The sequence below is a fragment of the Sus scrofa genome, chromosome 6 (genome assembly GCF_054392235.1).
Source record: "Sus scrofa isolate SSC_HxYL_T2T_F1_AM1 chromosome 6, Sscrofa_HxYL_maternal_Yorkshire_Landrace_v2.0, whole genome shotgun sequence".
NCBI classification, from domain to species: domain Eukaryota; kingdom Metazoa; phylum Chordata; class Mammalia; order Artiodactyla; family Suidae; genus Sus; species Sus scrofa.
In genome coordinates, this window is record NC_139388.1 from 36,039,445 (window position 1) to 36,054,466 (window position 15,022).

Genomic DNA, 15,022 nt, shown 5'->3' on the forward strand with positions numbered 1-15,022 from the left:
TTGAATGTCAGGAAGACGGTCCTCCCAGAAAATAACCAGAGTGTTTAATAGCATGTCCCGCGCTTTTCACATTGAACTTCAAGCTCTGCATAGTCCCTCTAAAATACTGTGATGTGGAGTTCACATTGTAGCTCAGTAGGTTAAGAACCTAACCTAGCTTCCATGAGGATGTGGGTTTGATCCCTGGCCTCGCTCAGTGGGTTGAGGACCTGTCACTGTTGCAAGCTGTGGTGTAGGTCGCATGTGTGGCTCAGATCCTGTGTTGCCGTGGCTGTGGTGTAGGCCCGCAGCTATAGCTCCAGTTTGACCCCTAGCCCAGGAACTTCTATATGCTGCAGATGTGGCCATAAAAAGAAAAAGAAAAGAAATAAATAAAATAAAATACTATAACACTCTCCTCACCAGCTTATCTCTCTCTCTCACTCACACACACACACACACACACACACACACACACACAAGGATTAGGAATATCAAATTCTGGAATCTTTGCTTTGCAATTTATCTGCTGTGCCACCACGGCCATGTCACTTACCCACTCTGGGCCTATGTTCCTTAATTTCTAAGAAGAGAGTACCAATATCTATGACCTAGGATGGCTGAGGATTAAATGAGATGATGTGTGTCAAGTCACTCCTTGCCAAGACTCAGAAATTGTCATGTTATGGTTGCATCTCAACCTCTGAATAGCGTTTCAAAGCCTGCAGAGTGCCTGACTCCATTTGACCATCGGACATCCACAGGGGGGAAAGGGCTATGTCCCATGTTACAGGTGAGGCAACCGAAGGCCAAAGAGGTCAAGTGATCCAGTCAAGGTCACGCAGGCAACTCAAAAACCAGTTCTGTTAGCCAGGCTCTCAGATTCCAAGCCCAGGACCCAGATCATACCACCTCCCTGACCTCCATCTGTATGGCCCCGACTGCTCAGCCACCAAAAGCCTGGGAAGTCTTGTAGGAATCAAGTCTGGGCCCTTGGTCCTCTCAAGGTCAGAAGGAGCAGGGGTGGCTGCAAATACCCAGGACAGGGGAGGAGGGTCGCCTCGTCCAGCTCACAGCCCAGGAAGGGAGAATAGCTTCTTAAAGGACCCGAGTCAGGAGTGACCTTCCAAGAATGCAAACCCAAGACACAGAAATTAAAAAGACAGACGCATGTGACTACATAAAATGTTCACCTTTTGAAAGGCAAAAGATGCCACAAGCAAAGTTAATAGACAAACAATAAATTCGGAAGAAAATATTTGTGATGCAGAGGACAAGGGGTTACCATCCATCATATACAAAGGGCTCTTACAAAGTGAAGAGAAAAGGGCAAACAACCCAAAAGAAATGATGGCAAAGGACATGAATAGGCAATTCACAAAAGAATGAAGCCAAATGGCCACAAACAAATGAAAAGATGCTCACACTCATTAGCGGTCAGGGAAATGCAAATTAAACTGACAATGAGATGTCGCAGAGGAATATTTAAAAGAACAAGAACGCAGTGGCTGGCAGGGGTTTAGGGAAAAGCCATGTTCCTCCCTCAATGCTGAACATGTAAATTCTTACTGTCTTTTTGAGAGGAAATGTGGCCCCACCAATTAGAACTTCAGGCATTCCATGAACATTTTGCATTTAAAAATATCTCTCAATCTTCTTTGACCTGGCAAACCTAACCCTGGAACTCCATTTGATAGAAATTATACTACCCTATCGTAAGGACAAATGACAAAAGATGTTTATTGAATTATTATTACCAATGGCAAAAAGGAGTTCCTCTTGTGGCTCAGTGGTTGGTGAGCCCAATTGGTGTCCATGGGGACAAGGGTTTGATCCCTGGCCTCGCTCCGTGGGTTAAGGATCCGGCGTTGCCGAGCTGTGGTGTAGGTTGCAGATGCAGCTCGGATCCTGTGCTGCTATGGCTGTGGTGTAGGCTGGCAGCTGCAACTCCGATTGAACCCTTAGCCTGGGAACCTCCATGTGCCAAGTGATCAAGGGGTTAAGCTCTTAAAGACAAAAAAAAAAAAAAAAAAAAAAAGACAAAAAAAATAATAATGGCAAAAAAATTCTCAAAAGAAAGCATGACAGACTGACACACAAGACCTGGTTTCCTAACAGCCCTCGAAGCTTGGTTGGGACCATGTGACGGGGTTCCAGCTAACAGACTGGGGGGAAGAAGTGATGTGTGGCCATAAAGCCCACGACCCAGCCCCCCTTCTCTTTCTTCCCCTCTGTGGTGACCACCCGAAGCTGGACTCCCTGTTTGGATAACACCATCCCGGGGTTTCCCAATCTCACTGCCTGGGGACAGGAACAAGAAATAAACTTTTTTTTTTTTTTTTTTTTTTTGGCCATGCCCACCACAGGCAGATGTTCCTGGGCCAGGGATTGAACCCACACCACAGCAGGGACTACGTGGAATCCTTAACTACCAGGCCACCAGGTAACTGCAAGAAATAAACTTCTGCTGTGTTTGGGGGCTGCAATCTCACCGCTTCCTTGTGGCGAAAGCAGAGCTTCGCTCACTTTAATGAATGCACAGCCTGAGTGTCCCTCAGTGGAAAATGACTGACGGAATGACAGCACAGCACAGCCTAGACTCGTCCTCAGCCTGGGGTTTCCACACCACCAGAGGAGAAAAGCAAAATGAAGAGACATGCCCATGATATCTCATTCGGGTAACATACACAATGGTGGAGGTGACCCTCTAACAGTATGTGTGTACATGTCTGTGCCTGTGTGTGTGAGACGTGCATTTGCGGCTACGTGAGAATAGATGGAGACCTGGAAATACTCTTTTAGTTTGCAAACATGAGTTGGAAAGGAGGGGGAGAACAGAGTGAGGAAGATCAAGCAATAAAGTAGAAAAATGCATCAACAAACATAGTGTTCATGAGTACGTTTTTGCATTTACAAATGTGCAGATGTAAACACACAAAGGTTTTCATATTAGTGAATAAAACCTATTTTCCTTAGGGCAAGAGAAAAAAGCAGTCACATAGCTGGAGGATGCAGGGAAGGAGGGGGCTGGAAGCACCAGCCGTGGGTGCCGAAGGTCCAGCCTGGAGTTCCCATCATGGTGCAGCAGAAACGAATCTGACTAGGAACCATGAGGTTGCGGGATCGATCCCTGGCCTCACTCATTGGGTTAGGGATCTGGCATTGCCGTGAGCTGTGGTGTAGGTCGCAGACACAGCTCGGATCCTGCATTGCTGTGGCTGTGGCTATGGCTGGCACCTATAGCTCCCATTTGACCCCTAGCCTGGGAACCTCCATATGCTGTGGGTGTGGCCCTAAAAAGGCAAAAGATAATTCATTCTGCTGAATGAACGAAAGGACCACCAATTCAGACTTGAGCTGCACTGAAAGGCCTGCTCGTCCATGCAAGAAAGACATGTACAGACACAAGACCCAGCTAGTGTGAGCAGCATTTTCTCGGCCAAATGTAGAGATGCCTCTGCTCATTCCAGGTGCCTCCTCTGGCCCACCTTCCCCCCAGTCCAGAAGTGTGCTCCTTCTCTCCCTCCTGTACGGCTGATCCACTTCCTGCAGGAAGTCTTCCCTAACTTTGTGGCCACACACACACACACAAGAGCATGCAGCACAAACCCTTACACACTCTCAAACCCCAAAGAGCAATTAATTGTGGGCCTTGGAGATCAGGACAGAACAATTGGAAGGCAAGACTCAGTCTCAGCTCTTTTCCATTCCACCTGCATTTCAACAGGTGCCCGCCCTCCCCCACGTCATCACAAGCCCAGGGAACGTGTCCTCATTAGATCAGTCTTCCAGCCGTGGTGAGTCCATCTCCCCTCACCTCTGGATCCACATGGGATGTGATTCTGAGACCTGAGGGGAAATGGGCTGGGGCTTCTGTGAAGTTTCCTCACTGACAAAGTGTGAGGTACAGGAAGAGAGGCTGCCTTATGGCCACATATTGTTGCAAGTGTGTGAGAGCAGCCAGCCTGAGCTTGCAGAATAGACTCTGAGTTCCTCGACGCTCTTGTCGTGGACAGCCCTGGGCTCTGCAAGACCCCCTCGGGGGCCTGTCCCCATGTCTGTGCCGCTGTTCCCCACTTCCAGCTTCTGCCTTGCTGCTGATGGCCTGCACCTGCACCTGCACCTGCACCTGCACCTTCCTTCAGAGGCCTGCCTTTGGACCGCTGGGGTCATTTCTTTGCAAAGGAAGAAAGCCTTAGTTTGTGGTTAGGAGGGAGCTTTCTCTGTCCTGCTGGACATGGCCAAAGAAGCCTGTGGCTCCTCTTGTCACAGGCAGTCCCTTTACAACCATCTGGCTCTGAGGATGACAGGGTAGAGAGACAGAAAGAACTGTATCTTTGAGCCGCCGATTATCATGGCCAAAGCCCATCTTACCTCTAGACTCCTGGGTGGGTGCAATAATAAAGCTCCTGGCTCTTGAGCCAGTTTCTGTGCTGTCCAGCCAGAATTATTCTAAATTGTCTAAAGGCCATGCTCTTGTTAGGGTGACCTCCACACACACACACACACACACACACACACACACACACACACAAAATGCATGTACATGCTCAGGAATGTGCACACAAATTGAGAGATTCATTTTCAAAAACCCAATAGCTTTCCTACCGACCAGCAAAATTAATTTGAAGGAAAGTGGTGCCACCACTATGGGCAAACAGTGGGGCAGTTTCTCAACAAATGAAACCGAGAATTACCATATGATCTGGCAATCCCATCTCTGGGCATCCACCCAAAAGAATTGAAAGTAGGGACTCAAAGAGATACACCAGGTTTATGGCAGCATAATCCACAATGGCCAAAAAAAGAGAAACAACCCAAAGTCTGCAGATGGATGAATGGATAAACAAAAGGCCATCTATACATCCAATAGAATTAGCCTTAGAAAGGAATGAGATTCTGACATGCGCTACAACGTGGGTGAACCTTGAAGACATGATGCTAATGAAACAAGCCAGTCAATTTCAGGGTAAATATTGTCTGATTCCACACATATGAGGGGCATATAAAAGGTACATTCATAGGGACAGTAAATAGAATGGCGGTTTTCTGGAGCTGGGGAAAGGGGCTAGTGTGTAGTGGGTTCGGAGTCTGAGTTTGGAAAGGAGAAAACATTCTGGAGATGGATGATGGTGATGGTGGCACAGCAATGTGGATGAGCTCAATACCACTGAACCATATACTTGACAGTATATAAATTTAAGATGGTAAATTCTATGTGTATTTTACCACAATTTTTTAAAAAGACTTGAAAACATAAAAGAAAAAAAATCCCCTTCAAACAGCAATGACACACAAGGCACAAACTCAGGATTTCGCAGGACTGTGGAGAAAACCACACCACTTTATGGAGGAGACGTAAAGGTCCATCCAAAGTGGAGATATACCATGTTCATGGAGGAAAAGAACCAGTGTTGTAAAGAGGGCAGATCTTTCCAAATTAATCCATAATACAACACAAATTCCAACTAAGATCCCAACAGCATTTTGTATCGAACTGACTAAAAATCCTATGGCAGAAGGACTATAATACAAGAAATAGCATACACTCAGGAAAATGCACAAGTTAGAAGGGTACAATTCAATAAAGTTGTTTGTGTGTGTGTTTGTTGTACCCAAGGCATATGGAAGTTCCCAGGCCATGGATCTAATCCAAGCCAGAGGTGCAGCCTATGTCACAGCTATGGCAGTGTCGGATTCTGAACCCACTGTGCCACTGCAGGAACCCCCTCAACGATGTTTTAAAAAGCGAAGCATACCATTTCACCGAGACTCAGATCAAGAAACAGAATATTTTTCCAGAAGACCTCCCTGTTACCCTCCTGCAGTCACTACCACCTTTAAGGATAACCATTCTCCTGGCTTCTATCTTAATCAACCCGCTTTGCCTGGTTTTAAACTCCTTATGCCTGGACTCTTACCATAGATGCTCTTTTGTATCTGGCCTCTCACTCAACACCATGATTGTACAATTCTTCCATGTCGTTGGCTGAGCTGTCACTCATTGATTCTCATTTCTGTGTAGTATTTCACTATAGGGCTATCTCACCCTTTATTGATCTATCCTACTGTTCACAGGCATTTGAGTAGTTTCCAGCTTGGAAACACTGAAATAGCATTTTGGTAGGGTGGTTTTTTTTTTTTTGTCTTTTGTCTTTTTAGGGTCACACCCACAGCATAAGGAGGTTTCCAGGATAGAGGGTCCAATCAGAGCTGTAGCCGCCAGCCTACACCATAGCCACAGCAACGTCAGATCTAAGCCACGTCTGTGACCTACACCACAGCTCATGGCAATGCTGGATCCTTAACCCACTGAGCGAGGCCAGGGATTGAACCTGCGTCCTCATGGATGCTAGTCAGATTCGTTAACCACTGAGCCACGATGGGTACTCCTGTTTCTTGTTTTTTGACGCACATTTACGCACACATTGGTGGGGCACTTTCCTAAGAGTGGGACTCGTGGATTATCAAGAAGAAGTTTTTAAAGAACAGAGGGTGTTTGTGGATGCAGTGGGAACAAGGCAGTCTTGCCCTACTGGAGATGGAGATGCATTATGAAGCTATAGTCATTCAAAGGCACACATAGTGACGCACTCCCAGATCTACACATCCACACACACACACACACACACACACACACACACACACACGAGCATATATACAGGCATCCACACACAGGCATGCTCTCCCGCCCCACACACTCCACCAGTCAGCACAGACAACTCATGGTCGGACTTCCCAGACCAGATAACTGAGTGTCGCGGTCCCTTTCAAGTGGTATCAGAGCACAGGCCGGCAAGTATCCAGGAGACGGCTGATGGAGAAGGGGAAGAAGAGAGAGAGCCCCCCCTCCTCAACCCGCCCACTGGCTTTAAAGGGAGAACAAAGTGAGCGGGATCAGAGGGTGCAAGGTGATGGCAGCGACGCTGAAGCCATTTATCACTGCCAGATGTGTGAAGGGTCAGGCTGCGGGGCTTGCTGGAAGTGCCAGCAGGGGTGCCTGGACCCCAGACACGGCGAGAAATAGCCTGTCCGGTGGGTGAGGGACCTAGGAAGGGCTGCCAGGATCCTCTTCTTAACAAAATGACAATGCGCTTGCTTTTTCAGCAGGGCCAGAAGGGGCTGGGGGCCAGGACAGAGGCAGCAACAGCTTAATAAAGGGCTGTCAGTCAAAGCTCTAAAAATACCCACCCGCTGCCAACAGGCTCGCTCCTGCGTCTAAATGGTCCCTCAGCGACACACAAGGACAAATGTTTGCCCAGAGAGGCCTGGTGTCAGGCAACATACATGGCCCTGCTGGGGCTGGCATCTGTCCTCTTCCCCTACTGCACCCCTCCAGGACCCTCAGAGAGGCACACCCTGGGCCAGGAAGCAGGTCGTGAGGATCGTGCCATCAAGATATACGTCCTCCCTGGGCCTCCCTCCTCTCTGGAAAGGCATGAACATTTGACACCTCTCCTTGCAGGCTCCCAACCCCCCGCACCCCCCCGCACCCCCCCCCAAAGAGTCACAAGGGAGCCTGGAGACTTCTAATCAGATGAGGGAGGCACTCCAAGCTTCAGGCAAACTCCTGGTCTGGAACCAAAACCCAGCTCGGCTTCTGCTAAGTTTCCAGTACGGTGGGGGAGGACCAACACCTGTCCTTGGAGAGATCCCAGTCTGCCCAGGGAAGTGTGGCCACTGGCCTGGAATCGCTTCTGGTCTGATGGAGGAGGCTCAGCTCTTGGCTTGACAAACTCCCGCTCTGATGCAGGAGGAACCGCTTCCCAAAGACAGCTTCCCGCACAGTGACAATAGCAGACTTTTAGCCAAAATGTCCTGATAATCCAGGGCTCCTCAAACTTTCATGCATGTCCAATTCACTGGGAACCTTTTCAAATCCAGCTTTCATCTTGCAGGCCTGGGGCGGGCCTGAGATTCTGCATTTCTAACAAGAGCCCCAGTGCTGCTGGAGCCTGAGTAACAGGATGAGATGTATGGCGGGTGGAGACGGCTAGGCCCTATGGGCTATTCTGCTGACCAATAGAACCCTGAGCTGGGACTACCTGGGAAGGCTCCTTGGAGGAAGCAGGGTAGAATCTGATGGGCAGAGGGAGAACTCTGCAGTCCACTGGCCCTAGGCCTTTATTAGCTGTGGTCACCTCTCTGAAATGAGGACAACAATGTCCCGCCTCACGGGGTGGTGTGAGCAGACTGGAGCACTGGCACAGGCCTGGCACTCACCTGGCACATGTTAAGGGCTCAAGATATGCCAGCCGCTGCTATTATTATTATTATTATTATTATTATTATTATTATTTTGGTCTTTTTAGGGCTGCGCTCATAGTTTATGGACGTTTCCAGGCTAGGGGTCGAATTAGAGCTGTAGCTGCAGGCTTACACCACAGCCACAGCAAAGCAAGATCCAAGCCATATCTGCCACCTACACCACAGCTCATGGCCACCCTGGATCCTTAACCCACTGAGTAAGGCCAGGGATAGAACCAGCGTCCTCATGGAGTCAGTTTCTTACCACTGAGCCAGGGAGGGAACTCCCAACCACTGCTTTTATTTTTATATTTTTTTGTCTATCTCTCTTTTTAGGGCCACACCTGGGGAGGCATATGGAGGTTCCCAGGCTAGGGGTCCAATCAGAGCTGTAGCCGCCAGCCTACGCCAGGGCCACAGCAACGCGGGCTCTGAGCCACGTCTGTAACCTACACCACAGCTGATGGCAACGCAGAATCCTTAACCCACTGAGCGAGGCCAGGGATCGAACTTACGTCCTCATAGACGGCAGTTGGGTTCCTTAACTGCTGAGCCACGACCAGAACTCCCAACCACTGCTTTTACAATCAACTGTAACCATGGTGACAATACCTGGAAAGGCCCCGCCATGGACAGAGCTGGAAGAGGGCTGCTCCCAAAGGCAGAGATACAGACAGACGCTGGGCGGCGGGCAGCATCGGAGCTGGGCAAGTCCTTGACTTTCTGAGCCTCCGTTTCCTCACCGGTAAAATGGGAATCATAGTCTGGCCTGTCTCTGCAGATTGTAGTGAGATGTTAGGAAATCTTACACACGCCGCTCCTGGCAAACAGTAGGCGCTCAATAAAGCGCTCTCTGGGGTTGGGAGGTGGGGGGACAGCCTTGCAGGAGCCGCCCGTGGGCTGGGGCCAGGGATGAGCTCAGGAGGCCCGTGCACCCGCCCGTCCCCCGCCCCCACCCCAGGCCGCCTTTGAGCCCCGCGCTGCGCTTTGAAGTCCCAGATGGGCCTGGAGGAAAGAGGATCCCGCGCCCAGCCCCCAGCCCGCACCTGGATAAACACGCGCCGCCAGCCCCGCCGCCAGCCCCGGACCGACGGCCTGGCGGCAGGGACGGCCAGGCGGCCGGAGCGGCCCGGCAGCGGCTCACTTCAAAGCGGCAGCGGCCGCCAGCGGGAGGGGGCCCTAATCAGGCCCGGCTGCCGCCGCCTGGGCGCAGAGCCCTGCCCCGCCCGCCCGCGCCGCCCCCGCCGCCCGCGCCGCCCCCGCCATCTGCTCCGCGTTAGAGCGCGCGCGGGAGGGGGCAGGGGCGCCGGCGATTGAATGGCACAGTCCCGGGCTGTCCGAGCTGGGCGGCCACGGCGGACACCTCCCCCGGCGAAGTCCGTGTCATCACCCCTGCATTAGTTCCTTCGTTAATTCAGCAACTATGTGCTGAGGGCCTGGGAGGTGCCAAGCCCAGAGCTTGGTGAGGGAAATGCGGTTGATGCCTGCCTGCATTCATTTAACCGGTATTTGTTGAACTCCTCTTTAGGAACAGACCTTAAGGATACAATGCCTGCATGCATGCATGCATTCATCCCAAAATAATTTTTGAGTGTCTGCTTCATCACCCTCCAGCCACACTGCCCAGCCGCCCTAAACCCCTCACAAGCTCCTCCTTGCTCTCCCCCCCCCACCTCTATGCTTTAGCACTTGTTCTCTCTGCCTAGCATGTCCTCCTCCGCCCTGAACAAACTCCTATTCATCCTGCAAGAGCCCAATTTGAAAGTTTCCTCCTTTGTGAAGCCTCCTCCCGGCTGAAGTCACCAATCCTAAGCCCACACAATGCCTCCCTCCTGGCAGAGAACATATGGCTTTGAATGAGTGATTTATTCCTTTGCAGGGTCTGTGTGTCTCCCCCCCTTCCCAGACTGACAGCTCCCACCAGGGCCGTGTGGCTCTGTAAGCTCTCTGTGCCTCAGTTTCCTCCTCTAGAATCAAGAAAGGAAAAGATCAGGAGTTCCCATTGTGGCACAGCAGAAACAAACAGGGCTAGTATCCATAAGGATGTGGGCTCAATCCCTGGCCCTGCTCGGTGGGTCAGGGATCCGGCGTTGCCTTGAGCTGAAGTGTCGGTCGCAGATGCAGCTCAGATCCCAGCTGGGGCGCAGGCCGGCAGCTGTAGCTCCAATTTGATTCCTAGTCTGGGAACTTCCATATGCCTCGGGTGTGGCCCTAAAAAGCAAATAAAATAAAAGGAAAAGAAAGGAAAAGATCCCCCTTGCAGGGTTGTGGGAAATAGAAATAATTGGGTGAAACACAAGGCTAGACTGGGTAGCCCAAAAGCCTGGTCAAAGGCAGCATTCATTTCCTGGTCCTCTGACTCCAGGAGGTTTATGCACCTCCTCCAGGAAGCCCTCCTGACCTCCTGAGGACAGACTTCCTCTCCTTCGGTTGAGTTCCTACCAGTCCAACTCAGCCTATTAGCCACTGTCATCCAGTTGTTCCTGGCTATTTGGGCCTTCCAGGCCTGTGTCCTGGACCCCATGCTCCAGGAGAAGTGGGGAGCTGGCCCTGGGTGTCTCTTCTCTCCCCCTGCAGTGCCCAGCACATGGCTTAGCACATCCTGGATCCAGCAGATGAGAGTCTGTTTCCAGCCCTTGTCCAGTGGGGAGCTCGGGCTAAGTAGGGCACTTGGATGCTGAGCTATCACCCCCAGGGGCACCAGGAGATGCCTGAGAGTGGTGGGGAGGGAACAAGGCTGCCTGCCCTTGGCAACCTGTGGGCTGCTGGGTGCCCAGTGGCTGAAGATAACCAGGCCTTTGGCTCTGAGAGCCACTGAGACCTCCTGGGCACCCCAGGAAGCCATAAAGAGCAGCCACAGGGATGAAGGCTGAGATGCCTATCGAGGAAGCCAGAGTGGCCAGGGTTGCCAGGGAGTCTGAAAGGGCCTGGTTACCCAGAGACACTGACTGGCACACAGACAGACAACAGGAAAAGCACTGGACCCCTGAGGTCATGGCCTTCCCAGGCTCTCTGGTCCCCTCTCCCTTCTTCTCCATCCTCTTCCTCCTGCAGAGTTCACAGTCGCTGTCCCTGATGTAGCCTCCGTGTCTCTCTTGGCCCATGAGGAGCGGGGAGGAAGAACTTGGAAGATGGGGTGCTTGGAAGAGTCTCAAGCCCAGGGCCTGCAGCCAGTACATGCGTGCGGCTATTTGGGGGGAAAGAGGAGTGACTGGGTTTTCAAGCCAAAGACTTGTGACCAAAGATCCAGGTTCAAGTCCTGACTCAGCCACTCACTCGATAGGGGAGATGGAGGGGTGCCCTGAGAACATCCGCCTGGCGGTCCCTGAAAGCAGAGCACGTGGCTTCCCAGCACTTTCTCTGAGCACACACTGCATCCTCTGTCCCCCCGGGGAGAGCCTCCCTGTGCTCTGGGGAGCTGGTCCCTGTGCAGGATGGAGCAGAGCTTCATGCTGGGCCTTCTGTGGGTGCAGCCGTCGTAGGTCCGAAGCCCCAGGACCAGACACCGAGGTGAGAATTCAGGCACACGTGATGTTTGGGAGCTGCTCGCAGGGAGGCTGGTGGGGGGAGTGGGGGCAGCAGAGAGTGGGACCAGGCGAGGTGCCATCTCAGGCAAAGCCCCGCAGAGGGTGGCGTCACCTTGATCCCGCAGGGGGCTCTGGACGGTGTTACACCTTGGACTTGTCCCAGCCAGGGCAAGGGAGCTTTCATACACCTGTCCTGATGAGGCGTGTTAATTCTCAGACACAGTAGACTCTCCAAGGTGTGGACAAAAAGCGTTGCAACCCCCTAGGGCTCCCTCAAAGAAGAGCCTCGCATGCCGGCTGGCCCCTGACAGCACACATAGGTGGAGCTGGGTGCTCAGAAATGATAAAAAGGGACCCAGAAGTTTGCCTACGAATCCAAGCCCTGCCCCTTGGAACACTTTCTTGGAAAGAGCTTCCAGGGGCCACCCAGGACGTGGCAAGCAGGAAGGATTCCCCAGATGCTCAGAGCAGATCCAAAAATCCTGCTGGCCTTGCAGCCTACGGTCAGGGTACCTAGTGCTGCTGAGCAGGTGGTCTTGGCACCTGTGCCCTGAGGGCCACAGAAAGTCATGCTTTGACCAAGTTGCTGCCCAAGTGAAAGAGGCACCCTCCCAAAGTCAGGATAGGTCAGGGTTCAAGAGCTTAAAAGTGCCACAAAATCTGGCCCCCCATTTATCAGCAGCGGGCACTTAAGTCAGTGATTTTACCTCCCTGAGCCTCAGCTTCCTCAGCAGGAGATGGGGGATGATTATGACAATGAACCAGACCGGGGCCAAGCTGGTCTTAGACCGCTGGGCTTCCCGGGTCCTTATAGCTCATTTTTCACAGGCAGTGAGGCTTGGGAAGTTTTAACAACCAAACCATGTATCTTGAATTTCATTCGCATCACCAACATTCAAAAAACAAACTACTCCTGAGAATCCTCAGGCTAATTAACAAATTCTTGATGTTGATTTTGGTAACAAGCGTTTGAAGGTGTGGATTCCCGATGAGGACCCTTCCTGTGTTATGTAACAACCTCCAGCGGAATCCCTTGGTACAGATGCACAGGTTGTGCACTGCACAACTCCAGGAAGTACCACAGTATGAATGTGCCCCCGGAACCTTCTAAGTGCTGGGCTTGCTCAACCTCTTCCCTATAGCCCTGAACCCAACAGTGTGGATTGCTGACTTAGGTAGTTGTGGCATTAACCTCCACCTCTAGGATGTAGTCACCCTATGTGTGCACATTCATCACAAGATTAAAAGTGAAGCTTTTGTTTGTTTGTTTGCTTTTTAAGGCTGCACCTGTGGCATATGGACGTTCCCAGGCTAGGGGCTGAATTGGAGCTGCAGCTGCCGGCCTACACTGCAGCCACAGCAACGAGGGATCCAAGCCACAGCTGTGAGTCACACCACAGCTCACAGCAACGCTGGATCCTTAACCCACTGAGCAAGGCCAGGGATTGAACCCGAGTCCTCATGGATACGAGTTGGGTTCGTTTCTTCTGAGCCACAACAAGAACTCCAGTAGTGAAGCGTTTTTAAGGTAATTACACAGGCAATTAAGCAAGCACTTACCCCATGGCTGGCACACACAGTCTCAGAAAACAGTGTTATTATTTTGGTTCCACCTCCAGCATTTTTCAGCCCCAGCATCAGCTCTAGAGTGGCTTTGGCTTTCAGAGGTCCAGCTCCAGCTCTGAAGACCCTTCTAGGAGACCTCAGCAGGCTAGGAATTCCACCCTGGCCCCCAGCTCCCACCCACCAAGCCTCTGCTCCTATGGAGAGGGCCCCCCCAGAAGCCAGTCACGTCCCCTGGGGAGATAAAAGGTTGGATTGCGATGTCTCTTCTCTTCTCAGGGTTCAAAGCTACCGCCAGCCCCCACGTGGCCGGCTTGATTTGTTTCTTATCTTTAATTTTTTTTTAATCGAGCAGATCCCCTCTGGTTACTTTTTCCACAGCATCTTACAGCATCTTTGGAGCGGGCAACAAAAGCATTCTTTTTGGAGCCGATGGGGGGCCAGGGCAGAGCCACTTCAAAGGGAATGCAAAGCGGCAGCGATGTCCCCGTCATTGTCTTCCCCTGCGTGTCTGCCCCCCATTGTCCTGAGGCCGCCCTGAATAGGCAGGCACAAAGGCCACCGTTCAAAGTGGGCACCACATGCTCCATCAGAAGGCCAGCCTTTGCCTCTGCTCTGTTCCCTTCATCCTCACGCACACAGGTTTCCAGCCCGGGGAGGGGAACTGGCCTTGAAGTGGGTTTTTTTTCTTCTCTCTCTTTCTGTCTCTCTCTGTCTCTGTCTCTCTCTGTGTGTCTCTGTCTGTCTGTCTGTCTCTCTTTCTATCTGTCTGTCTCTCTCTGTGTGTCTCTGTCTGTCTGTCTGTCTCTCTTTCTATCTGTCTGTCTCTGTCTCTCTGTCTCTCTCTCTGTCTTCTGTCTCTATCTCCCCTCTCTGTCTCACACTCTCTTTCTGTCTCTCTTCGTCTCTCTCTGTCTCCCTCTCTCTCTTTCTGTCTCTCTCTCCATCTCTCTCTCTTTGTCTCTGTCTCTCTGTCTCCCTCTCTGTCTCCCACTCTCTTTCTGTCTGTCTCTCTTTGTCTCTCTCTCTCTCTGTGTCTCTCTGTCTCCCTCTCTCTCTCTTTCTGTCTCTGTCTGTCTGTCTCTCCTCTTTCTCTCTCTCCTCCTGAGCTAAAATGTAGGATTGTATTTTCCTGTAGCCCCTGCTTGGCAGTCTTTTCCTCTTCTGTAGAACCAGGACGATTCTCCCCACGCTGCAGATCCACCGGAGCTTTCTCTTGGGGCAGGAGCCTGGGTGGGACTGGTTTCCCCTCCACAAGGGAGGGAAAGGGAGAAATCCCACTCCTGACCCCCAGGGCTCAGAGACTCCGGCTGAGCCAGATGGGAATTTAGAAACAGATTATCCAACCATGATTTTACAGAAGCGGAAACTGAGGCCAGAGATCGGAAGCAACTTGTCTATTATCGTCATCTTTGGAGGAAGAAGGAAACAGGCCCAGAGAGGGTAAGCAGCTTGCCCAGAGTCACACAGCTGGTTTGTGGCAGAGTTGGGGTTTGAACCCAGCTCTTCCAGACTCAGTGGGACATTGAACATTTGTCCTGTGGCTCTGCAGTTGTCTTCGAAGGCACACTGTGTGCCGCATCTCCAAGTGGAGGCTGGGATCAGGCCCTATGGGAGCTGAGGGGGAACTAATCACATTAAGTCTGGATTGGAGTTCCCGTCATGGCTCACTGGTTAATGAATCCGACTAGGAACCATGAGGTTGC